The following is a 24,445-nucleotide window of genomic DNA, read 5'->3' as shown; positions in this document are numbered from 1 at the left end:
AAGGTCCCATGATGAGCTAGTAGGGAGAGCTGGCATTGCACCCGAGCAGAGGACTCCAGATGTACTCCTAACCATCCGCTCTAACCCAGATGATACAATGCATAGACGTCACCTCCAAGCACTTTGAACTACACACCTGGGCCGCATTGTTAACAGCAATACCTCACTTGCTCTTCACAACCACCCTGCGGAGTGGGTACCAACAGGAGTCCCATTTTTAGATAGGAAACTGAGGCTCACAGAAATTATGTGACTTGTCCGCGACCATCAGACTCCTTGAAAGTGGCAGAGCTGGGGTAGGAGCCCAGGCTTGCCTGGTTCCAGGATCTGAGCTCCTGGACCACTTCCCTGGGCAGCCTTGGCATTCAGGTGCTTCTCTTGCTCCGGTGACTGTGATGGAGAGCAGACCTGGGTCGGCATCTGAGCCTTCATTCTTTGTCCAGGGGGTGGGGGTGGGGCTGGGGTATGGAGACCTTGGCACACCGCTGAGGGGCCACCTTTGTGGTTCTGGGCCAGCCAGTCTTGGTGCATCTCACACTAACTTACCCCAAGGGGTTCTTGGATAAGCCTTACATGCCTCTGACCTCTGGATTTCTTCATTCCTTCATTCGACAAGTATTGATGGAGTGCCTGGTGGTCCCAAGTGCTTGGGGTCCCCCAGTGAAGACCCTGACGCGATGGAGCTAGAGCAGAGGGAAAGGTCCCCTGAGGTACGCTCATGTCCCTTGAGATCATGAGGCTACTCGAATATGGCAGGACATCTTTGCTGCACCACCCAAGTCAGGTCCGCAAGGGCCTGGAGACTTTGTGCCTCTGCTTGGAACTGGTGAGGTGGCAGGTGTCAGAGGAGACGTCGTTCCCTCGTTCTGTTACAAAGGGACACTTGTGTCAGGGAGCGCACATGGGCATGGCATCAGGCCAGCTCCCCTGGGAGTCCCAGGCTGCTGTGGCCAGTGCTGATCGCGTCCCCAGGTAAGGCTCTTACCTGTGCCATGCCTCAGTTTTGCCCTCTGTGATGTGACTGTACTTCCTGCCCCACACGGTGGCTGGGAGGATTGTCTGAGATAGCACGTGCTAACTACCCATCACAATGCCTGGGCGCAGATTAATCCTTTAGATTCGTCTTTTAACAACCGACTAGCTTTGTAGGTGGCTCTAAAAGTCAGGGCCCATAGAGGGGGCCAGCTAAAGGGTCTTTGGTGAGGAATCACCAATTAGGTCTAGTTTCTCATTCTACAGATGAGGAAACTGAGGCCCCTCGAGGGGAAGGGAGGTGCTTGGCCCTAGGACCTTCTGGTTTAGTGGATTTAAGGGGAGTTCGAAGTGTGTTTAACTGTTGGTCAGACAGAGGGTTTGAGTTGGTCCTTGGGTTGGCTGGATCGCAATGTGCCCAGGCCTGTGTGGGAATCTGACCCTCACAGACTGGTCCAGAAATGCCTGCCTGCATCCCACTGTGTGGACAGTCCAGTGTGCTTCCCTTGAGAAGCAGGTGGCAGATAAGGGGAGCCCTCTGGCCTCTCTGAGCCTACAGCTCAGGCTGATAGAATGTGGGTGAGGCAGGCTGGCCTGTTTGCCAGCCACCACATTCCAGACAGCCCGAGAGGTGTGGCTTGATAACGATGATCACGATGGGCATGGTTGTGGCCTCTGCCCAAGTGGCTGCCCTGGGAGCTCACCACGGCCGTCCTAGGACCCCTCTCACCTCGGTGTGGTGGGAAAGACCACGAGCAGAGGGTCAGCCTGCCCTGGTCTTAAATGCAACTGTGCCACAGAGCCGTGGCAGGGGCCTTCTGCTCTCCAGACCTGTCTTCCTGTCTGTGAGGAGCTACGGAGACGGATCACGTCTAGTCGAACAGTGTGCGTTCAATGCATGGCCAGTGCTCAGTACATAGTAGCTACTTTCCCGTTCACAGTCTGAGAATTCCCGAAAGTGAGCTCGAGTCCCAGGTGCTTAACACAGTTCATTGTGCATAGAGAGAACACATGTGTGATTATGGGGGCAAGGAGGTCCACAGCCCTGTTGAGCGAAGTGTGCCTCTGTCTCTGGAGTATGTGTGTTGCCTCTGGCACATCTCAAACTTCTCATCTTAACTTTTGAGGCTACCTCTCAGGAATTTGGAGTTGTCAAAGTAAATCCTTAGAACTGTTTTCTAACTCTGGGCTCCATTTCCAAACAGGTGTAGAGGTATTTTCTGCAGAAGCGGTAGGATGTGACCAAACCATTTGGGTGGTCATCGGAAGCCAAGATAATTGTTTAGGAAACTCAGCCATGATCAGATGGTCCACTTTCATAACTTCCTAGTTTATGTAGTGTTTTGGATCCTTTCCACCTTGGGAAATGTGACAGATTTCACGCTGGTGACTTATTACCAAGTTTTTACACCAGCTTGACTTACTTTCAGTGTGTCTTCAGCTTAGAAATTCTGGCACTTTCTGTTTCTACTAAAGTAATCTTTACCATCTTACTTTCTCTGCAAGGCTTCAGGTAGAGATGTGATAAACCCTTAGGGTGCGCAGACAGTGGACACAATGGAATTTGTTTAACCACCTTGCAATTCCTTTATTCATGTGCAAAACTTGGAGCACAGAGAGAAATCCTCTGTGCATTTCCTCTAGTTGGGTAGTGTTACTACAGGGCAAAGTACACAACCTGGGGGACCTCTTAGCAGGGAGAAGATATGAGGCTGTAATGTAAGATAACGTAACTGACATTGATTGCTGGGCTCTTGTTTTTAAAGGAACATGGCAACCTGTGCGTGGCTCTTCCTGCAAGATGACTTTAGTCACTGCGATGCCTAAGGATCAAGTAAGTCTCTTTTCTACCATCAGGTTGACCTTGGGGAGCTGGCATCAGGCTTCAGAAAGGTGTAAGGGCGCCTGCGCTCTTTCTTTAAACCCAAGTGAATTGTGATCCGGTTTGGAGAAGCACTGGTTGGTGAAGGCCTCCGTTCCCACACCCTGCCCCCCCCTCCCCCCCGTCTCTGTCTTTGCCCGACAACCACCCCACTGTTGCACGGCCCTCCATGCTGTCAGAGGAGGGAGGGAGGCGGGGCTTGAGACTGAGATGTGGCTGGGACCTAAGTCAGTGGTCTTTGGGCAGGGGGACACTCTGCCCCTTCTCCCCTTAGAGCAGCAGCTCAAATGTCCCAACTCCAGTCCCAGTTCTGATGGCGTTTCCATCTCCTGCTGGCCCAGATGTGTGCCAAGGCAAGAATCTGGCTGGGCAGCTCCTGCAGGGAGTGACTGCACAGCACTCCACCACTTGTCCAAGATTTGAAAATGTGATTGCGGCATCTTCCTCTGCTTGGCTTCCCTTCTTAGGAGAACAGACCTGTTTACCTCTTTCTGTAGATTTGGCAAGTCCACGGAGGCAGGCTTGGGGGCCTGGGAGGCTTGGTGTGGGCAGGAATCAAAATGACTGATTGGCATAGTCACCCTCAGGAACTGTCTTGGGAGCCCCCACTGCTCTCCCCAGCTCTGCTCTGTTCCCCTGCTCTGTCTCTACGCGCTGCCAGAACCTCCCAGAAGACAATCTGAACATCACTGCCCTGGTGGCCTTCAAGGCCCCCTCCTGTTAGACCTCAGCCTCATTTTCTGCCTCTCTCCTTTGCCCTGGCTTCAGTCCCACAACTCCTGGAATAGACGTCCACATCTGGGACATGCCATTCCTTCTAGAAGCTTCCCTCCCTTCTCCAGGCAAAGTTGGCGCCTCCTCCTCTCCACTCCCATAGTGCTTTGTTGAGACTGCAGGTGCATGACCGGCCGAGTTAAGGTTTGCTCACTTGTTTGCCTCACTCCCTAGCTGTGGGAACCTTGAGAGCAACGACCCATCCTCCAACCTTCCTGTCCGAGCCAGGCAGTGCCATCCTGGAGGCCCAGTATTGGGCACGTGGCAGGGCGTCGGCAGCTGTTTGTTGACTCAAGGGATTCAAACCCCAAGATTTCTTCAGGGCTTTGTGGCTCATGAAGCTCTACCGCAGTGTCTGGTGGGAACCTCACTCCCTGGGAGGAGTGGTCCAATCAGCCTCACTTATTTTATAGACCTGGAGACAGAGGTCTGGGCAGTCAGCTAACTTGCCCCCGCCCCGGCTGCAGCACATAAGAACCAGGACACTTGTCTCCTATGGCCAGGCTAGTCTGGTTTCTGTAATACTGAATTTTATAATTAGAGAGAACCCAAGAGCTTATTTAGCACAAACACCTCATTACCAGATAGGGACACTGAAGCCTGGCCTGAAGATACTTTCTCAAAGTTACCTACCTAACTGGTGCCAAATGGAGAATTGGAACGTGGGCCCTGGACTTCCAGTCTGGCATCTTTCCTCTCCTCCCCTTTCCTCCTCGGCCTCCCTTCCTTACGTAGACACCAGAGAACATTTTGGGACCATCGTTCTGCAGTTCCAGGATAGTGAAGGACTTCTAGAATGCCCTGAGTTAGAGGGAACATAGGGAAGAATAGAACTGGCCCTGCCTCTAGGGGCTTCCCTGGAGGTGTGAGACTGGGGTGGGTCCTGGTGGAGGGGGGGGAGGAGGGGATCAGAGAGCATCATTGCCCAACCCAAGGCTGGAGCAGGGTGGGGGAGGGGCAGCAGGCAGCCAGGTCTGGGCATTTAGAGGCTGGCCTGGGGGGCACCGAGGAGCTATGGGAGGTGACATCCTGAACAACAGACCAGGAAGGGGTTGGCTGGACCTGGGAAAAGCTACTGCAGGAGTTCCGATTCTTAGTGTCCTGGCAAAGAGTTCCTGAGAAGACTGTCTGCTGTGGCCTGAGAATTCTGCCTCTTTCCTAGAGAAACAGAATATAGAGTGTGTCCCCAGAGAAGGGTTGGGCAATGGGCAGTGAGTTCCATCATTGTCTGAAATGTATACGGGGAGGGATGTGTATGCTGACTCATTCCTGTTGTGCCCAGATGAAGTTTTGTTTCTGACTGACCACACTTCCAGGTGGCCTTTCCCCCGCTCTCAGTCATAGGGCTTTCCTGGGTCTTTCGTTTACCCAGGCCAGATACAGGGCCAGGCAGGTCCTGGGTCCTCTGTTTATACTCTGCCCCTTCTTGCACCTCTGGGGCATACCGACTGGAGACTGGGACTGACCACAGGCTCCATCTCTGCTTGGCAGATTGAAACATAACCTTTGCCCAAATTACAGGAAATGTGAGGTTTGCCACAGAGGTACCTCGGGTTATTTTCCAAACATGGCCAGGTCAGAAGCTTCTCTAGGGCAGGAAAAGCATGTGGCTTCTCTCATTATTGTTTACACCTCAGGTTTACTTGCACTTTCCATTTTAAAAAGATCAATTTCACCTTCATAATAAGGCAGGAGGATTCATTCCCATTTTGCAGATGAGAAAGTTAACTTAAATTTCTACCCTGCCCAGGGTAGTATAGCCACCTAAGGTCTGAGCTGGGATACTGCCCGGGCCTCCTGTTTATAAATTCCATGATCTTTCGAAGCTGCTAAGCTCCAGCCATATGTAAATCCTTGGAGGGCATAGGACTTCAGAGGAGCCCAGTAACTATTTGTTGAATGAATGAACTTTGGCTCTTTTGGGGAGGCAGACGGGAGGCACTCTCCACCATAAACGGATCCTCTTGGGCAGCAAAGGGAACACTACCCGGTGAAGTATTTGCATTTCTTGCCATGATAAGGAGCGGGTGAGTTCTCTTCTCACTCAGCCTCACCTCCAGGAACTGGGTCATGCACACTGAATAATTAATTCCTTGAATCTTTTACTCTGAGCTTCCTCCTCCTGACGTTGAGGTGAGCTGTCCAACACGGGTCTTTGAAAGGTCCTTGGCAGAGGCAGATCCTAGCATTGTAATAAACATTCAGATGATCCATCTAATTGCTCACAATGACTGTCTTGACCTAATCAGGCCAGGTTTCCAGTGGGTTAATTCCATCTGCCACTTTTCCCCACTGACCTCCTTTAGACCGAGGAAGAGGGAACCTTGTGATCGTCTTAGATATTCAGGTTTCTGTAAGACAGGAGGGCTCACCCCTCCCTTCTCACTGACCTCTAAGCTCCTCAAGATTTTGTGGCAAGGGCTGGAGAAAGAACAACTAAACCGTGTCAGCCTGGGAAGGAATGCACGGGGGGTCAGGGAGACAGTTATCAAAATATCTTCTGGGCCTGCTCTTCCCCTAAGTGGCACTTGGGTCATGTTTCTTAGAGTCTGTAGGGGATCCAACTGGCCTCATTAGAGTACCCTAACTAGGTCTTGAGGTCAACGGAGTAGAGTGGAAAAAAGAGTGGGCTGAGGCCAAGACCCACGTTCTAGTATTGATTGTCCACAGCTTAGCTGCATGGCGTTGGGCCACTCAGAACTTCACCTGTCCCCAGACTTATTAAGGAGATAAGGGAGGCATTGAGGGTTGGGTAGCATCTTAAGGAGCTTCCTGGAATTCTGTGATTTTTCAGTGCTCTCTCTGTCCTTGTGATTAGCTCTGTCACCTTCTCCAAGTCACCTCCTCCTAATGTGGCTGGAGATTGCTTCTGTAGACACTTTTCTCCTGGCCTTCATAGCCTCTCCCCTACCCTACCCTGGGACATACCAGAGTACAGATAAGAACAGCCTATTGCTGCCCTAGTCTCTTGCCAAGCACCTTGGGGAAAGTCTAATGTTTTGATAGAGAGTTGGGAACCTAGGAGGTGGAGGTGGTATTAGAAGGGAGTGAGAAAAATCTTTGAGTGGAAAGAAGCCAGCCCAGATGACCAGGGGTTGTTGGGATAGCCAAGCTCTGAGTGCCACAAGTTACCTGGAGTTGAGTTGTTTGACCAGAGAGAGCAGATGAGTCCTTAAGAATATGGCCTCAAGCCTCTCCTCTTCTCAGCCAGCCAGGCTCTGTGCTCAGGACTGACCAGACACTCTGGAGCAGTAAAGTTCTAGTGTTGGTAGAAGCCTGCTCAGTGGGAGCTAAGAGATGTCTCAGATGGATAACTAGCATAGAAAGGGGAAGGGCTGAGAAAGGTGGGGTTGCCTCTAAGATTTATGATCTTAGTATGTTAAAGCTGGGAAGAACCTATAGAACATGGAATCGAATTCTTCTGTTGTATGGGTAAAGAAATTGAGGCCCAGGGAGAGAACTTACCAAGACCCAGAAAGCAAGCTAGTGGGAGAATGGAGATGAAGGCCAGGTCTCCCGATTCCCAACTTTGGGAATCAAAAACATCATATGAGGGGCACCTGGGTGGCTCAGTCGGTTAAGCGTCAGACTGGCTCAGGTCACGATCTCACGGTTGGTGGGTTCGAGCCCCGCGTCAGGCTCTGTGCTAACAGCTGAGAGCCTGGAGCCTGTTTTGGATTCTGTGTCTCCCTCTCTGCCTCTCCCCTGCTTGCTCCCTGTTTCTCTCTCTCCAAAATAAATAAACATTTAAAAAAACAACATCATATGAAGTGGCTTTCCCCCCAGCGCCCTGCTGCCTCCTCACATGGTTCCAGCCACCACACTTTCCACTTCTCTCTTTGACCCTGCGCTTGATTGTCTAAGGTGTGAGCGGGGCCCCACTGCTGCCACCTCATTGTTTATTGGGGGCCTAATAAAACCTGGGTGCAACCGCTCGGGAAGGTGGAGGCTCCTTCTCATGTGCGGGCTGTTTGGCTTATACTTAGTGACTTACCACTGTTGAGCCAGCATTATTCTGTTTTATGGCGTGTCTTGGGGTGAAAGGTTAATTTAAGACCGGAAACGAAGGCTCGGATCTGCCAGCCTCTGCAGGAGTGGCCTCTTGTGGGTTTGCCACTCAGACGCAAATCACATTTGTTGCTAAGCAGGTCTCGTCCTGAGAATCTGAAGCTAAGGGTGTGGACTGAGTGTGCAGCCTGCCCTGTCTCTTACTCAGAGAGGCCACTTTGGGTGGCAGGCTGGCCACCTTATCACCGTGTTAATGGCCCATGAACCGGCGTGGAAGCCATTCACTTTTTTAAAGTAGGACCCCACTTGCTTTCACGTTTCCTACTGAGCTCCACGACACGAGTGGGCATAACGTTGTGTGTGTTACCTTGTCTGTTCCCCTCGGCAGCCCTCTGAGAGGTGGCCGTACTTACTGGTTGTACTGAGAAGGAAACTGAGGCAGACACAGGCTAATGAACTCACAGGGGCCAGGGCTCAGAGGCTGACCCCGCCACCTGTTCTCGTTCCACATCTCAAGTGGCCTCTCTGTTAGCACCGAGAGGGGAGGGCTGGGGCTAAATGGGCTGGGCGTTGATTGGGGCGACCAACATTTATTATGCGGCTTCTGAATGCCAGGTCCTGGGCTGGGTTGTGGGGATGCAGGGGTGAGTAAGCCCTAGTCCCTTTATTCCCAGGAGCTTGTGCCTTGGCCTGAGAGCAGGACGGGTGCATACGAAGTTACAGCCGCCATTCTAACTGTTGTCATAGACACATCAAGTGTTCTTGAAGCACTGAGAAGAGAGCCTCACACAGAGTACCTGCACTGAGCACAAGCTGGGGGACTTGGGAATTGAAGGATGAATAGGAGATTACTAGGAGATTACCAGCCTTCCAAGAAAAAGGTGTGGTGGTATGGAAGGGCTTGATGCAGGACTCACAAGTAAGGAAGAGTTTTCTTCTTCGCTGAGGGTGGAAGGGGTGGGACATTTAACTGAGAGATAAGCTGGGGGAGGAGGGGGCGTGGTTGGCACCAGAAGGTTAAGGGCTTTTGTGAAACACTTGCTAACTCTGTAAGAGTCGTTGAAAGAAACCTCAGTAGGGACCAGCGAAGGTTCTCCAGATATGAATTCTCCAGGCACCTGAAGTACCTTTCCCTGTAGACACGTGCACGAGGCTTGTTTTCAGACTGTCTGTGTCCATTTTTTACCTCTTGTATGTCACGCACCAGTGGAGGTGTTTATTGATAGGGCGAAGGCATCAGAGTGGGACCAGCCACACTGACAGTTCATGTGTAAAATGTCTCAGATTCCTCTTGCCAAATAAGCTGATAACAAACACCCTTGTGAGCTCATGCGCAGACTGTCTCTCCAGGGACTGCTTTGCATTCCAGACGGGGCCACACAATCTTTCTGCAGGAGCTGGGGGCTGGGGTGAGAAGGCTACTCAAAAATAAAGACCAATGAAAATATATCGCTGGTTTTGAAGATGATATTTACAAGGCAAAAGGATCCGGGAAGCAGATGATTTGCCATGAGAGAGAGAGCAAGAATCTTTAAAAATATCAGCTCTTTAGAGTGGGAGGAGTCACAGGGAGAGAGAGAGAGAGAGAGAGAGAGAGAGAGTGTGTGAGTGAGTCCTGCGGGAGCCCTGGTCTCTCTCTTCATGGATGAATCCTTGTGGAGGTCTGTCCCAGGAAATCCGTTTTGGAAACAGAGCTTTGAGCCTCACTTGTCCTTCATGTGAAAAACCAGAGAGCAATGTGGAGTCGAGGGCTTCACGCCTGCATCGGTGTCTTCTGTAGCTCCTGGGTTTTGTGTTTTTTGTGTGTGAAGAAAGAGAAATTGCTTTCTGAGACAGCTGCTGCTTATTTTAGCGAATGTGTTTGTCAGAACATGAGCCCAGACACCAAGAGAGGAGTCCAATATCTTTGTTGAGCCAACCCAGCTTTCTTATGTTGGGATGGTAGGACACTGTCTCCCTAACCTCCACAGAAAAATCAGCAGCATGGTCCCACCCGTGATCTTCTCCCTGCACTGATGTCTGTTGGGCTGTGGGGCAGTGAGGGGCAGGGGTCAGGTAGTCTCTGGTCCTGGAGCGCTAATCCCAGCATCTCTGAGCTCACAGACCATGGCCTTTGTGTGTTCGCTGGGAGAGCCGGGCGTCCGTGTCCTCAGAGCCATGGTGCCCTTCCACACAGGCCCACATTGCTCTCTGTGCCAGCCTCGTGGTCATGTGCCAGTGGTGTGGAATAACCTGTCAAGCCAATAATCTCAGGCGCACCTGAGTGGCTCAGTCACTTAAGCATCTGACTCTTGATTTTGGCTCAGGTCATGATCTCATGGTTGGGGAGTTCAAACCCTGCATCACGCTCTATGCTGACAGTGTGGAGCCTGCTTGGGATTCTCAGTCTCCTTCTCTCTCTGCCCCTCCCCAGCTGGCATGTGTGCATTCTCTCTGTCTCTCTCTCTCTCTCTCTCTCTTTCCTTCTCTCTTTCTCTCTTTCTCTCTCCCTCTCTCTCAAAATAAATAAATAAACATTAAAAAAAATCTCAGAGGTCAGTTCAGCAGTTTAGTGTCTTTTAGGGACTCGTTCTGCCCTGTCTTATCAGAGAGACCTTTCTGTATTTACTATCTGGAAACTTCATTGGCTTTATAGAACTTTTGGGAAAATAGTTCCCAGGAGGCCTCAGTTCCTCTGCACAAATGAGGAAATGGACCAAACTCTCTCTCTCTCTCTCTCTCTCTCTTTCTCTGCTCAGACATCTAAACTGCTCTCTGATAACAGTGTATTTGACTTGGACAGAGAACCCCCTTGGGTGGGTCCTGCTGGAGTAGAGAGAAACTTTCTCAGAGCTTTCTTGCTCTGCCTCTGGCCCATTCACTCCTCCGAGGTCACATCTGAGAACTTTGCAGCTGTGTTCATTTTCCTGGCACATGGTCATCTGTGTCTGTGGGGAAGGTATGGATAAATAAGTAGGCAGCAAATAAATCCTTCTGCTTTCCAGCAGAAGCGAAAAGGAAGGGAACAGCTCTCAGACTGGGCTGCCAGAGTGCTTTCCACGAAGGAGCATGCCCTCCAGGGAAAACCCCTTTGGTCCTTGGTGCAAAGGGCATCACAGATCTTCCATCCCTAGACTGAACCTAGAGGGAGGGCCAGATGATCTTTAAGCCACATCCAGAAGTGTCCCCACTCAAGACCAAGTCTTGTTTTTAGGGTGTAGAACAAATAAACAAACCACAATGACAACAGCATTACCACTGGAAATGCTGGCCCCAAGGAAAGCAGTCTGTCCATTCTGCTGGTCACCCCAGCTTGCCCAGCCCACTCCCGCTTGGTGGAATGTCCCGTGCTGGGGCCTCCCAAGAACCTCCTGCTGAGTGTCCCTGTTTGGTCGTGTGGCTTGTCTACAGCACAGGGGATTTCACACTGAAATCACAGATCCTGGCTTCTCAAGTGCGTTGACATGTCTGTAGGCTTTGAACAGCCCATTGGGCTTTTCTGACTCAGGCAGGGCTTACCCAGCCCTGCAGGTGCACACACCTGCTTATAAAGGCTGAATGCAGTTTACAGGCCCCTGTGTGGAGACTGGGGTCAGGGGTGTGGCCGGCTGGTCTGCTAGCTGGGTGGAAGGCTTAATGGGAGGAGTGGGCAATCATGTCCTGTGCCCCTGCCCTGGGCATAGCCACACGGAGGCTGGCCGACTGCCAAGGTCCAGGGAGGTGTTATTTACATTGCTAATAACATTCATGACAGTATTAACAACAAAGCAGTATAATTACATATCAGGAAATTGATTCTGAAATTCAAGGTCTATAATTCAAATGAAAAAAATTTGGGAGCCTTTCAAAAGCTAACTCTAAAGGTGTTATAGCATAAGCTGTTCTGTCCCTCCTGAAACAGATCGTTGACTGCTAGAGGTTCATTTATTCAACAAATGTGTAGTGCCTACCTACCAGGAGTGGGCACTTCACCGGCACCGAAATGACAAAGGTAAAAATGAGTAGATGGCTCGTTAATGGCTGAATTCGTCAAATAGGGGCATAATATAAAAAGTCGAATTGTTTGAATCTTTGACACCGATTGAATGCCAGTTGTGTACCCAGAACTGAGCTGGGTACTCTGGGAAATGCAGGGAACCAGACAAAGGACAGTGGCCTTTTCCTTAAGAAGTTTATACATGAGCCACCCAGACAAGATTAATGCACAAAAAATGTGTTGGGGTTCAAGGCTAAATGAAGTGCCAGATAGTCTGGTCTCTGCCCTGTGTACGATCCCTGTGTTATGACTGCTTGTCTCCCCCTGCCCCCACCCCTGCCCGGAACTTGTCCACCTGCTCTCCACAGTGCCTGGCGATGCCCCAGCTAAAGCAGGTTCTCAGTGAATGGAACGAGCAGAACTCTATGTGGGTAGTGATTCCCAGACCTGGCTGGGCCACAGAACTCCCTGGGGAGTCAAAAGCATTCCCCTCCTCCCCCCACCTTGGCCATCAGACTACATAGATTCTGTTTGGGAGTGGGGCCAGGCAGCTGTATTTTGAGACCCTCCCTGGTGAATTGATGGTAGAGCCAGGTTGGGTGGCCTCTGGTGTGGACTCCAGGAGGAAAAGAATGCATAGGAAAGAAAGGTCAGTAAGGGGCCGGGAAGCTTCCGTGCCTCTGGTGCCACTTCTCTGAGCTTTTCTTCAGGCCGCCCGTCACTCCATCCTGTGTGTCCACACCGCTGGGTATCACGGCAGCCATTAGCCATAATTATTATTGAAATGTGATCCCCTGAGTGGACTGTGCAGTTCCTTTGGGAGACAGGGCACAGTAAGTCTTCAGTTAGCATCGTGGGGCATGCCCCCACTCTAGAGGATGGGTAAGATTGGAGCAGGGCTGGGAGGAGGAGGGCGGAGGCTGGATGTGGAGCACTTCAGGGGCCCACCTGTCTGACGCAGCCACAGCAGAGCGCTAATACCTTTGGGAATCGAGCCTAACAAGGAAATAGGGGCTGCACTGGAGGCCTGGTGAGCCCATCAAGGGGGTTTACACAGAGGGGTGTAGGGAGCCCTGAGGGCTTTGGGAACAGGGTGGGGGCGGTTCTGGCTGAGAAGTAGAGACTGGGTGGGAGGCCCCTGCGGTAATCCTGGTGGCGGTAAGATAGAGCAGTCACACTTCGAGCCGCCACATAGCCTGGGTTTTGTAGCCACTCATGCTTGGGTTTTACCCATAAGCAGTGGTCACTGGGCACCTACCATTGCTAGAGGCACAAATCCCAGGCTCGAGAGCTCACAGTCCAATAAGGCAGGCAGACCTGTAAGTGGATCCACGCAATAGGATGTGTGGAACGATCATCAGAACCTCCACAGGGTAAGGTGTGGGGAAGGGGGTGAGTGGAGGTCCGAGCAAGACTTCAAAGGAGAACAGTGCAGCCTAGAACGCTGCCTAGCGAGGCATCATTGTGTTTCATCCTCACGTAGCCCAGTGGGGTCAAGACTATTATTATCCCCATTTTATGGATGGGGAAACTGAGGTTCAAAGAGGTTTGGTAACTCATCCAGGCACACACAGCTAGTAAATGGTGTGTCGTGTTTCTAATAAGTCTGCCTGACTCCAGGGTCCAAACTAGGACCCCTGGTACTGTGCTAGCTTTGGTGTTTCAGCTCTAGAGCCCCCCAGGTTTTCACCAGATAAAAAAGAATGTGCATGGGCATGTTAGAGACACAGTACTAGCTAAGGCACAGGCAGGGAGTTGTGGAAGAGCCTGGCTTACTAGGGACTGCGGGTGGCTCAGTAAGCCAAGAGTACAGGGAAGGGGAAGCATTGGGGGGCAGGCCAAGGGCAGGCAAGAGGTGAGTCACAAAGGTGGTTTCTGTTTTGCTCTGCTAGGATGTTCAGAGTTGGCCCTGAAGATTGTTGGGGGGTGGGGGGCTGCTGCTGAAGGATGAAAGAGGAACAGATCCTGAGCAAATGTGCGTTTTTGATGTAAAGGTGTCTTTGGTGGCAGCTTGAGAAATAGGCTGATGGGTTGGACGGGGGTGATCAGGAAGCAGGAACAGCTTGAGGAGGTTTTGAGGGCTCAGGTGAGAGCAGAGAGGAAGGAGGGTGGTAGTGGATGGGGCTGCTGAGGCAGGACTGGGTGATGGGCCGCTCAGGAGGTGAGGGACTGGGGCAAGGAGGGGACTCTGACAGTGTGACTCGGGGGTCTGGATGCAGATGGTGCTGTTCGCTGAGGTTGGGGGTGCAGGGGAGTGACGGGAGGTCAACTGACCACATGTGAGGTCTCTGTATGGGAGTCATTGAGGAAGTGGGTATTTGGCAGTTGGCTTACGGGCCTGGAGATCCCATGGAGGGATAGCTTGTTGGGTCGTAAGGACATAGATATTGGTTGAACTATAGGAGTGTCTAAGGTCCTTGAGGGCGAGAGGAGAGTGAAGATTAAAATCTTGGGACACAGCAAAATCTCAGGGGCATTGAGAGAGAGAGGAGCCTGCAAAGACTGAAAATGGGAGAGGCAGTGAACAAGGTAGGGTCCCAGATGGGATGGTGGAGTTGGTGTGGCAACCTTGGGTGTGAGGCCAGGCCCGGACTGTGTGCATGGGTGGGAAGCAGACTGCAGTGGATGAAAGGGGAGGTGGAGGTGAGGGAGTGGACATGGCCGGGGAAGCCAGGCTGGGTGGGAAGGACGGAGAGTGCCATTTTGTTTTCTCAGGCAAAGGCAGTATAGACCTAACTATGATGGAGTTTGTGCACATTTTTTTTTAATGTTTTATTTATTTTTGAGACAGGGAGAGACAGAGCATGAACAGGGGAGGGTCAGAGAGAGGGAGACACAGAATCTGAAACAGGCTCCAGGCTCTGAGCTGTCAGCACAGAGCCCGACGCGGGGCCTGAACCCGCAGACCGCGAGATCATGACCTGAGCCGAAGTCGGCCGTTTAACCGACTGAGCCACCCAGGCGCCCCTGCGCACATTTTTGAGACTGACTTCATGTTGATAAATTCACACAAGAACAAAAAACCCAACAACTTTTGTCAGGCAATGAAGAACAAATTTTTTGCTGGGTGGGCGGGCAGGCGGTTGACAAATGCATTAACTTGGCACAACTCTTTAAGATCTGGGGCCTTTGGAAGACAGGCTCCGTGAGACACTGCTGGGCTGTGAGCTTCTCAGGGCGGGGACTGCTCTGTGGTCGTCCCAGGCTCCTGGCTGGGGAGCTGTGTGTGGAGCGAACAGGCATTGTTGAGAAATCCTTTTCATGTTCGCTTTGCTATGGCTTCCGTCTCCTCCTCAGCATCCCCCTCTGTCCTCCGGACCAATTACTGGAGTCCAAGTTCCTGAGACCTAATTTCAGCAAGTCAGGAGATGTAATGTGATCCAGATACAAAGGTTCACCACGGGGAGTGACCTTAAGGGCGTGCTAGAAACCAGCTCAGTGGAAAATACACGTTTAGCTCTCCCATCCCAGCCTAAGTTAGATGAACGGGAATGAGCTACCCTTTCCATTTGTATGAAAATGCACCAATTTCTACCTTAGTTTGGCTTGGGCTGCCTTGAGCTTTGAGGTGGTGGGAGTCGTTCCCCTGCAGGTGCTGGAAATGACACTTAGCACATCCGTGAGAGCTCACTATGAGGCACCTCGTTTACGTTTCACAGAGACGCTCTGTTTATGACTTGTTCGGTAGAGTGCTCAGTGAGCTAGAGTCCATTCGGTTTCCACCATAGCACATCGCTTCTGGGGACTCAGGGCCGGGGACACGGGGGCAGGCACTGAAACCAAGGAAATGACTAGCTTATCTGTCCTGTTCTCCTCTATTATTCTCACGTAGAGAAAGGATGTGGATTTTCAACCCAGAATATATATATGGGACGGGAGTGCTTAAATAGAGAGGTGGGCAGGCGTATTCTGAGGGTCAAGCAACCTTTTTAGGATATTGAGGACCTAGTGGAAGGTACGATATAAAATGGCTGATCTGGTTGTTTTGGAAGTTGACCACAACGATGGTGGTAGTGAGAGAGATGCTCATTCATGTGACCAACATTCTTTTTTTTTCTTTTCTTAATGTTTATTCAGTTTTGAAAGACAGAGACAGAGCATTAGCAGGGGTGGGGTGGACAGAGAGAGGGACACAGAATCTGAAGCAGGCTCCAGGCTCTGAGCTGTCAGCACAGGGCCCGACGCAGGGCTTGGACCCACGAACCATGAGATCGTGACCTGAGCCAAAGTCAGACGCTTAGCTGACCGAGCCACCCAGGCGCCCCACGTGACCAGCATTCTTACTGGGAAGGAAAGCTTTCTGACACAGGCCAAACCTGACGTACCTACCACACTCTGGTTTACCTCCTGTATTACTTAAGGGGACGTTTCCCACCTAACAGATAAACCCTCAGTTCTCAGTGACTTCATATACTTGCAGTTTATTTCTCATGTATGTGAAGGCCAAATGTTCCTCGTCACAGAGGGCTTTCCTCCCAGGGCACCCAGGGAATCTGGCTCTTTCCTTCTCCTGGCTTTGCCATCTCCCACCTGTGGTTTCCAAAGCTGCTGTGCTCTGGCAGAAGTGAAAAGGACATGGACAGTCACCATGGGAGGTTCTTATGGCGCATGCCCGGAAGTTGTATATATCACTTCTGCCCATAGTCCGATTACCTAGAGCTGGTTGCGTGGGTTCACAGCTACAAGGAAGGGCTCAGGAGGAAGGAGCAATGCGTGTGGCAATCAGCTAGCCTGTCTCGGCCATACCCACCAAAGCCTGAAAATTACCTCCCAGCTGAGTTTTTATTGGCAGATTAACCTCTGTCCTCATCTGACAGTGCACCAAGGTCTCATTACCCAGATCTTAGCATTTTGGAGTTTGATGGAAGAAAAGGCGTCCCCGGCCTAGACCAGAGACCCTGTCTGCTGTGGTGTGCAGGGCAGCACTTGTATACCTTTGGCTGCGTTCACTTTGTGTGGGAGCAGTATGGGTATAGTGGTTAAGGATATGGGCTCTGAGCTATGACTATGGGGCTTCATGTTACACGTTCATGACTTGTGGCCATGTGACCTCGGGCAACTTGCTAACTTCCCTAATTCTTTACAAAATGGAGATAATGGAGTGTCTAACAATGCCTGGGTTTGTTACAGTGATTAACTTTAATACATAGGAAGCTTTTAACACCTTGCCCAAGACTTCATAGATGCTCATTTAATGTCAACAGTTCTTACGGTCCCAAGGATTGTATATTCATTCATTCATTTAGCACATACTACGTGCAGAGGGTCTTGTGCTAGGAACTGGGCATAGGGAAGTAAAAAATTCACAGAACTTGCTGTAATTGAGGCAAGTAAGGATGCAGTGGGAGGGATCCAACTCATTTGGGGCTAGGGAGCTAGAATGTCTGGAGGGAAGGGGCCTTGAAGGGAAGAGTAGGAGTTGGTAGGGTGAGGATTTGCTTACATCCACATGCTTAAGAACACCAAGGATGCTATATTATGATATATCGGACTTAATGTTTTTTGAAATGGGGAAGCTTCTTTGTCTTACAACAGGACTCTTCAAAAGGCTTCTTACTGAGTGTCCTTGAAGTTGATGTTAGCCAATGAAAAATATGCCCAGCCCTGACTTTGAGGGACAGGAGTGTCATCTCATGACACAGCCGTTATTTCCACTCATTCGAGCCCAATGGCATCTCCACCTGATCTGAGCTGATCTGGACCTGTTGCCAGGGAGCTTTTAGGGAATCTGTACACTGCTGGGAAGAATGTTCCCTGCTTTCACAGAACTGCAGTCTGCTGGCCTCACGGCCTGGGGACGGTCAGAATGCAGGAGCATTCTCTCTGGGCAATGCATGGTGGGCTCAGGGAGCCGGGTGTTGAAGGAGAGGTCACTGGTGCTGAGCGTACGGGGGCGGGGGTATTGGTGGTGGTTACCTGGGGGAAGCAGAACAAGAGATAAAATTACAACTTGTCAGGACTGAGCTTCCATAGGCTTTCTGGAGTCCAATAAGATTTGGAAGGAAGAATGAGAGTCTAGATGACCTACCAAAAAAAAAAAAAAAGGTGAAAATGATTTCACTGAGCCAAATAAAACCAGCAAGATTCTTTCATTAGCCCAATGATTTCTTTTGCGTATTACATTTTAATTCAAAAGTATTTTAGAAAATTGACTTCAGCGTTAATTAGGTCACAAATTCCATACTCTGGCCTTGGACAGCTCCTACTGTTAGGTGGTGATGGTGGTTTTGTTTTGTGCATTTTATTTTTATTTTTACTTTTGTTCGGAAAATATATGTGACATAAAACTTACCATTTTAACCATTTTTAAATGTAGAGCTCAGTAGCACTGAATACATTAACACGGTTGTGCAGACATCCGCACCATCCACCTCCAGAACTTTTTCATCTTGCCAAATTCAAAGTCTGCACCCCTTAAACACTGACTCCCCATTCCTCTCTTCCCCCTGCTCCCTCATCCACTGTTCTCCTTTCTGTCCCTGAATCTGCTTATTCTCAGTACCCCCACTATCAGTTCTGAAATAGGATGGCCTCCTGGAACTCAAAATTGAGAGTTGACAGTTTTCCTGGGCACCCAGCATGTCACCAAGATGATTTGGGGCACACGTAGAATGGACTGTTCAGTTTTTGTTGGTAAGATGAGCCCAGTGTGTGTGTTGAGATCCACGTAATTTTGTCACCTCTTGGCCCATAAGCAGGTATGCAGGTTTCCTTCTTGTGGGTTCACGGGCAAGGCATCCTGCAGGCCAGGCTGAGATGGGCTCAAAGACATGGCTTCTTGGGAAGGGGCCTGCCACGCTGGACCCAAGGACCTGAGATCCAGAGGGCAGAGCCATGGGGGGAAATACAGCCTTGGGGCCTTGTCCCACCCCTGTCCCTTGCTGGCTGGAATGTAAACCCATTCACCAAGTTAGCCTGGTGCTTCTTGCAGATTGGCCCTTTGTTTTCAGGAAGAAAAGTACACTGCTGGTGTGGTGGAGGCCTGCAGGTACTTGCTGGCCCAAGGAAGGTACGGTCCAGAAGCCCACCTCCTGTGGCTGAGACCAATGGTCTGATCAGGGAAAGAGGCTCCTGGACTTGGAATGTGTGTATAGGAGGGGCTTATACAAGTTGTACATGCTCTTGGTAGAAAATTTGGGAAATGCAGAAAAGTATGAAGCTAAAAATAAAAATAATCTGAAAGACCGTCTCCCCCCACCCCATGTGTGCACCCCCCCACACACACACACAACGATGTTCATGTTTAGCTTGTTTTTCTTCTTCTATAGATATTGCCTTATGGGGTCGGAATCCTATAGTGTACCTGAAACTGTATCTGGCTCTCCTCACTCTGCAGTAAGGCACAAGCATTTCCCATGGATTAAATGTCTTCATGAATACTGTTTTTAAAGAACTGTTGAATACTTTATTATTTGGTTGCACCGTAACTGATGAAACCACATCCCGTTGTTGACACCTGTGAGATCCTCAGAGGCTCTAGAACTGGATCATTTCCTGTATACGGTGGCTACGGCAAAAGCTGGTCGTGTTAGCTCTATGTGGCCCCTATCGACTGGTGACTAAGAGTGTGGATTTTGAAGTGAGATGGAGTGGGGCTCCTTTCACGGCATCCCTGGTCACTGCCTGTGGGATACTGGGGAGGTTACTCTGCAGTCTGTCTTGTCTTCTGTCCAACAAAGATGGTCAAATGAGATCACAGATGGAGGCATCTGGGACAGGGTCTGGGGCACTGTCAGCAGCTGAGCCATGCTGCTGTTGGTTGTCCTCATGAGGCTGGTGTGAGGGGCAGGCCCAGACTCCTCATGCCCAGGCCAGAGTTCTGTCCCCTCAAAGGCTTTGCTTCTCTGGAAAGGTCCTTGAAGAGAGGCTTCATGGTTCAAGCAGAGATGTGGAGCACTGGCTAGAAATCCTTATTGAAAAATGTTTAAAATAGGTATGTGTGTACACATGTAGATATACACACATGAGTATTATACATGAACATATGCACACGGGCATATATGTGCATGCATGTATATGCATACATAATGCATATATATATACACACACCTGCATATACATATATACATATGTGTCTTATACATGCACATGTACACGTGGGTATATACACACATGCATATATAAGCATACATGAATACACAATGCACATACATATATATATACACCTGCGTATATACACACTCATGCACACATGCATGTATATACACACACGTACACACACAATAGGAAGCACATATGGCAGACTTACACTTGCGTTATAGAAAATCAAGATGGGGGCACCTGGGTGGCTCAGTCGGTTGAGCGTCTGACTTTATTCAGCTCAGGTCATGATGGTTTCGTGGTTCGAGCCTCACTTTGGGCTCTGTGCTGACCACTCAGAGCCTGGAGCCTGCTTCGGATTCTCTCTCTCTCTCTCTCTCTCTCTCTCTCCCTCCCTCCCTCCCTCCCTCCCCCTGCCCCTCCCCCACTTGCACTCTTGTCTCTGTCTCTCAAAAATAAATAAACACTAAAAAATTAAAAACAAAAATTAAGATGGATGAGTTCTGGAATGGCCCCTGGCCCCCAGGGCTCTTGTTACAGAGCAGAAACAGGAAAGAAAGATAAGGACCACCCCACCCCACAGACTTGTTGTGAGGACTCGTTAGGATAATACTGGTGAAAAAGCCTGGCCTGCCGTGGGCCTCTGGTCACATAGGTCTCTTCCTGGCATTCTGACTGGTCAGCACACAGCATACTGGTCTCTGGCTCACTGGAGCAGGGAGGGAGGTCATCCTGGGATCTGCTTCCGAGATTGCAGGAGGAAGTGGATGGAGGTGAAGGCATGGGAGTGTGTGAGGTCACTTGAAGCCAGACCAATGGAGAAAACTCACTGTTGGAAAAGAGTGAGGAGAGGGCTGGGGCTGGAAGGGCAAGAGCCACATGGCCTTGGGCTCTCAGTGAGGGGGCAGCTTAGAAGGTAGAGTCTGAGCTCCCCTCCCAGGGCAGTGTAGACAGAGGGCACTATCTAGACCCTTGCGGCAGGCTGGGAACTTGTTTGGGCTTTCACGGTATGTCTCTTGGATGCATTGCCATTGGCCTTTCCTATTAGGGCTTCAGATGGCCTGTGTAAGAAAAGTTGCATGTGTGGGTTTAGCCTGCATGTAAGAAAGGGCTTTGACTTCCTGTGGGTGATCTCTGGGGTTAAAATAAGGAACAGAAAGAAACCTGTGGAGAGACAGGATCCATCTCCCTGGGGAATGACTGAGAAGACTTGATCCCACTGCAGCTCTCTTCTGGTCAGAGGAGGCAAGGGTGCAAGAGGCCGCCCCAGGAGGCAGTGTGATGTCCATCTGGGAAGGTGAGCAGGGCAAGGCTGGGACCCCTGGTTGGAAGGACATGGCAAGGACAAGGGGGCCCTTTCAGTCTCTTCCCAACTCTGGGGCATGCCCCTTTTGGTTCTAGATGGTTGTTGTAAGTCCTTGTAAGATGGAAAGCCAGGCCTCCTTGGGCCAGGTGAGAAGATGTGATCACCTGTGAACCTGGGCTCTGCAGAGATGCAGTGTATGTGGGAGACATTCCCCTGGCTTCCTCTCACCTCAGCTCAGGTGTTGGATCCAGGTGGCTGTGACTGAGGGTCTTCTGTGTGTGACACTCGGAGCTGGGGCTCCTTGTCTTCTGACCACCTGAGTGCGTGGGGGTGAACAGCTTCCTTTCATTGCCTCTGGAATGGAAACTGGCCCTGTGTGGGGGTCCGTTGGCCAGGTACCTAGGAGATGGTAAGTTTGAATGGGGAGCTTGGCAATGTCAATGGTAAGAGGGTTTGGTTTTTAGTTTTGATTTATTTTTTCTATTTATTTAATTGAAACATAAGTTGATATATAATGCATTAGTTTCAGGTGTACAGCATAGGGATTTGACAGCTCTATACATTATGCAAGGTGCATCACGGTAAGTGTAGTTACCATCTGTTGCTGTACAAACTTATTACGGTATTACTGACTATATTCCCTGTGCTGTCTTTTTTTTATCCCTGTGACTTACTTCATAACTGGAAGTGTGTACCTCTTAATCCCCTTCACCTGTTTATCCACCCCCACCCCACCCCAAGGGTTGGTCTTTACCTTGAAGCATACCTTGTCTGTGAGCCTTGAGGGTGTGGTTCAGGGCTGAGCTTTTCTCCTGGACCAAACAACTGCTTTGTTAGAAGGTTCTGTCTGGTGTCCCTCCAGCCCTCAAGTTTTTATAGAACCCTGTCATTTATCCAACACCTGGTCATCCTTTGTGATGCCATTTGGCAGATGATGAGGCCCAGGGAAGACAGAAGGCTGGAGGTCTTAAATATGAGTGTACTAGAGAAACTCTTTGGCCAGAAGGTTTCTTTTTTCATTTGAGAGGTACTTAGGGACTCTGTGTAAACCTTGAACTTGTCCTTTAGATGCCCTGGACTGAGCCCATTACTCATGCTATCACCGGCAATCGGAAGCCCTGAGTTTTTTGGTTTTTGAAATTTTTTTTTTCAACGTTTATTTATTTTTGGGACAGAGAGAGACAGAGCACGAATGGGGGAGGGGCAGAGAGAGAGGGAGACACAGAATCGGAAACAGGCTCCAGGCTCTGAGCCATCAGCCCAGAGCCCGACGCGGGGCTCGAACTCACGGACCGCGAGATCGTGACCTGGCTGAAGTCGGACGCTTAACCGACTGCGCCACCCAGGCGCCCCTGGTTTTTGTATTTATTTGTTTGTTTGTTTGTTTGTTTGTTTGTTTAGAGAGCGCATGCACATGTGCATGAGGGGCAGAGAGAGGGAGAGAAAGGTTCCCAAGCAGGCTTCCTGGTGTCATTGCAGAGCCTACCTCAGGGCTCAAACTCATGAACCATGAGATCATGACCTGAGCTGAGATCAGCAGTCAGACTCTTAACAGACTGAGCCACCCATGTGCCCCTGGAGCCCCTGAGTTTTAATTTGTAGCAGCCAGAGACAGGGAAAGGGGGTTGTTTTGTGACTTATGAAGTCACATAGGCAGAACCACAAATAAGGGACTCCAGTTGGCAAAAACCAAATTGCTTCAAGGCTATTCTTAGAAACTAAAGCATCACGTCCTGTTTCTTCCCAGAAAATGCAGAAACCTTTCATATTTCTGGGTAGTTGGTTTTATTTATATTTCGTATCAAACTCTAAAAAGCAACAGCTGGAGAGTGGTTGACAAGGAAAATTTTAACAAGAGCTTTTATCCAGGATCCTCTGATTTAACTAATCCTTGATTTTCTTTTGGGGAAGGAGAAAGGGTATCCACCAAAAAAATTACACACCAGTCTCTGGAAGAAGGGGCTTGGAATGCGGACTCAAAGACTTCTCCTAAGTCAGCCTTTCTAGTTCACTAACAGAACTACCTCGTACCAAGGATGCTTTCAGTTCATTACTGAAACTTCCTTGTTCCCCAATTTATATTTGGGGAAACTTAAATCTCAGAAGTTAAAGTGAGTTGTCCAAGTCTCCATAACTACAAAGTAGATTTGAACCATATATTCTGAATTGAAAGCCCATGGCTTCTAGTTTTATAACGTATATAATTCCTTGACCCGGGAAGCTAGTCCCTTCCTTCTGGTTTGATGACCTTTGCACCATTTGAAGAATAGTAATGAATGCTGGTTATCATGTAGCTGCTGGGTGCTAAATACATCACATACATGACTGAATTTCTTCCTTGCAAGCCTATGGAGTGGGTGTGATGATCTCCTCTTATAGATGAGAAAACAGGCTGAGAGAGAGACGAGGTGCACGCTGCCATCTGCCAGACCCTAACCCCTCTGAGGCTCTTCCTGAGGAAACCTACCCCACGTGGGTGTTAGAGTCATTTTTAAGGTCTTTGACTTCAGTGGGAAAGCTGATTTTACAGGCTGAGACCAGACCCTTCAGACCCAGGGACGCAGGTCTAAGCCTCGTGCGAGCTGCTAAGCTACAGTTCAAGGCAGCTCTGTCTGCCGTCCTGCCAGCTCTCTCCACCCCTCTGAACCTCTTTCTAGATAGCAGTGCATTCCTGGAGCCCCTACACCCACCCAGTGCCCTCTGTACCACCTTCAGCTCTCCACTGGAGCCCTGAAATGTTCATTTCTCTTTCGGGGGGTGGGGGGAAGGAAGGGAGGCAGCTGGTGTTGGAAGGAGACAGGTTCTTCCAGTTTGTAAATTATTCTCTGGGAGTCAGGTTCAGCATCATTCTAGGCAAGGAGGAGTTGGAAACTTGGAGAATCCATCTTGCAAAAGTATTTTTCAAACCGGTACGTTCCCCAGACACAAACCTGCCCGCTGTGAGGGATGTGGCACATGTCTCCACATCGGCCGAGAACCGCCTGGGGCCAGCTCTGCCTTCACACACATATCTCACCCTCCGCAGCAACCCTGCAAGGTGGAGACTGTCATGTCTCTTACAAAAGAAGAAACTGAGGCTCAGAGCTTACGTGGCTTGTGTGAGGCCACGAGGGCAGCCAGGGGCCAAGCTGAGCTTTGGACTTGGGCGCTGATGGCCTTAAAGCCTGTAGTTTTCTCTGCACTGCCTGCCCAGCCCCAGAAAGGACTGCAAGATACTGGCTGAATTCAAGGGGTTTCGTATTTGTCCGTCCGCTGCCACATCCTTCGTTCGGCGCTGGGCAGAAAAGTGGATCCAAGGATAGAGAGAAACAGTGTTCACTTGCTCTGAAAAGCAAAGGAGTCTTGCTGTCTGTTTAGCCATCTTGGTGGCGAGTCTTGTACCTGGGGCAGAGCTGAAGCAGGAGGAGGCCGTGTTTATGTGAGCGGTGCCAAAATTGAGCACTGCAGATGTCACAGGAGCCGAGAGAGCATCTGGGAGGGAATCCGTGACTTAGCAGCATCTGGCAAA

The 24,445-nt window shown here is 50.2% G+C and overlaps 1 protein-coding gene across 11 annotated transcripts in view; it reads left to right on the top strand.

Annotated features, from left to right (window-relative positions):
• Positions 1 to 24,445, top strand: part of MICAL2 (microtubule associated monooxygenase, calponin and LIM domain containing 2) — a 228,256-nt gene that overhangs the window by 22,850 nt on the left and 180,961 nt on the right. For all 11 annotated transcript variants that reach the window (XR_008290465.1, XM_027073130.2, XM_027073127.2 and 8 more), the window contains exon 2: positions 2,739 to 2,806. The gene's annotated coding sequence lies outside the window, so the exon portion shown is untranslated. The remainder of the gene's footprint in view (positions 1 to 2,738; positions 2,807 to 24,445) is intronic.

The sequence above is a fragment of the Acinonyx jubatus genome, chromosome D1, assembly GCF_027475565.1.
Source record: "Acinonyx jubatus isolate Ajub_Pintada_27869175 chromosome D1, VMU_Ajub_asm_v1.0, whole genome shotgun sequence".
Taxonomy (NCBI): domain Eukaryota; kingdom Metazoa; phylum Chordata; class Mammalia; order Carnivora; family Felidae; genus Acinonyx; species Acinonyx jubatus.
The sequence above is the reverse complement of the archived record's forward strand: the minus strand, read 5'-3'. Positions and strand labels throughout refer to the sequence as shown.